The sequence below is a fragment of the Enhydra lutris genome, unplaced genomic scaffold (assembly GCF_002288905.1).
Source record: "Enhydra lutris kenyoni isolate GAN:26980312 unplaced genomic scaffold, ASM228890v2 scaffoldscaffold6, whole genome shotgun sequence".
NCBI classification, from domain to species: Eukaryota; Metazoa; Chordata; class Mammalia; order Carnivora; family Mustelidae; genus Enhydra; species Enhydra lutris.
The window spans coordinates 47,082,050-47,084,224 of record NW_019154090.1 but is presented as its reverse complement, the minus strand read 5'-3'; the positions used below and the strand labels follow the sequence as shown (position 1 = coordinate 47,084,224).

The window sequence follows — 2,175 nt, the reverse complement described above, 5'->3', positions numbered from 1 at the left end:
ACAGGACACTACAAGATAGGAGATTCCACACAGAAATAAGAAACCCACTGAGAGGAGGAGCTTCACACAGTTTGTACAGTTTGGAACTGGTCAAGTAGAGCTTTGTTGTAAAAAGACCTGCAATAACAAAACCCATTTAAAATGAGTTCTCAGTAGAGAAACAGCAAGATAAACTTCTACCAAGCAGAGTACATAACAAACAACTTCCTGCCTCAACAGTTCATCTAAAAGTTAAAAGTCCCAGGAGTGCAATCCTGAACTTGGAACATTCTGGACAACATTCTGATCTTCCTCTTCCTCTACAGAGAAATACTTCTCAATCAAGTTTAATGAAGCTTTGTACACAGACTCATTTTCATGGTTTTGTAGAGCTTCAATTTTGTCCAAACCTCCACATTCTTCAATCATTATACTGTTTCTCAGTTTCACCTAGTTTCTCAGCAGCCTGAAAGATGTTTGAAATGGCTCCAGAATACCCAGAATAATTCTGGTATCCTTTACAATTAAGAGGTTCATCAATGGTTCTATCATGCCACAATGAACAAGGTACAAAATGTGTTCAGCTGTCCTGCCACTTGTATAGTTGGTCACAGCCCAGACTTTAGTGTCTTAAAGTCTGCCTTAGAGAGAACACCAATGAAGAATAAGACTAATCCATGACTCACAACTTGTTGGATCTGGTCCTGGCATCCAGCTGTGATGTTTGACATTGTCCATGTAGCTTCCTTCTGAATATTAGTTTTGGGGTTTGTTAGCAGGCTGGGAAAGACAGCAAGTGCTCCTGCATCTATCACAACCTGAGTCTGTTCATCTGTCCCAGTGACAAAATTTCCTATGGCTCTTAGTGCAGGAGTCACAGTGGACAATTTCACTGTAGCTCCTAGAAGCTTCACAAGCTGGGGCACAACTCCTGTTTTCACAACCATTTCAATCTATTCATTTGTACCATCAGTAAGGTAGGAGATGGCCCAGCCGGTATCTGCCATGACTTCTGGATCATCATGATGCAGGAAATGAGCTGAGGTAGGAAGAATCTGTTTAACAGCGTCTAACGGGGATTCTTGTTGCAACAAAGGTTTGAAAGTGTCTAATTAAGGTTACATAAGCAACCACATGCTAAAGATGATGTATCGGGAACCGCAAGGAGAGCCAACAGCAGATCAACTGCACCATACTTGATAACCAAGTCTTGAAAAACTGAACCATCACCTGCAATGTTTCCTAGAGCCCATAACAGCTTGTTCACTGATGTGGGCATGGGAAGATGCCAACAGAGAAATGAATGCTGGCCTAGCACCTCCATCTACCACAACCTTGGTCTTTTCTGATGTCCCAAAAGCAGTGTTAGTGAGAGCCCAAGCATATTCAAACTGAATGGGACTACAATCAGTTCTGCCCAAGAAGGACACAAATTTTGGAGTCAAACCAGCCCAGATTATGTTGTTAATGGGGGCCTGGTTTCCTAGCAGTTTGAGTAGCCTGGAGCTGGCTTTCCAAATTGTTGCTATTTATGCCTTTAACAATGTCATCAACAGACCAATTTATGGTGCCCTGATTGTTGTGGTTTTCCTTCAGTGGAGAGACAGTATCATCAGGAAACAGGCTTATGTTTCTCCTTTTCATCATCTGGTCATCCTTCTTAGCTTTCCTGAGCTCCACATTAACCTCTATTCGACGCCACTTCATTTCTGTACTGTTTTCCCCCTTGTTCTTAAATCTGTTAAGGCAGGCAGCTGGTGAATTAGCATTCTCGTTGGTGGACATGGTTATGAGAAAAAGGAGAAAGCTGCATGGCCGGTTCAGGCTTCCATGGGAGGCGGTCCGGGGCGCTGAGCCTGTCGTCGAAACGTCCACCATGGACACCCCAAAGACGGTATGCTGCTTTTATTCTAGTTGTTTGCCTGGTTTCCTTAAGGAGGTGGAGCTTACCTGCACCAGGTCAACCCACCGAAGACCATTAGAAATGTGTAACAGACTGCAGTATGAAGGCAATTGGAGCAACCAGTCAGAGATTGGGTTTCCATAAATAGATCAAATCTGGTCAGGGGTTTTATCAAAGTTGGGGGGAAGCTGGCTTTTACCCACAGGATGGACCCCAACACAGCTGTCCTCTGACAGCCAGGATTTCTGCCCTCTCCTCACCTGTATCTTTCTCTGAGTCCTACCTCAGGGACC

General features: G+C 44.0%; 1 pseudogene; it reads right to left on the bottom strand.

Moving 5' to 3' along the window:
* Positions 1–231: 231 nt before the first annotated feature.
* On the bottom strand, positions 232–1,764 carry LOC111141902 (annotated as a pseudogene).
* Positions 1,765–2,175: the final 411 nt, after the last annotated feature.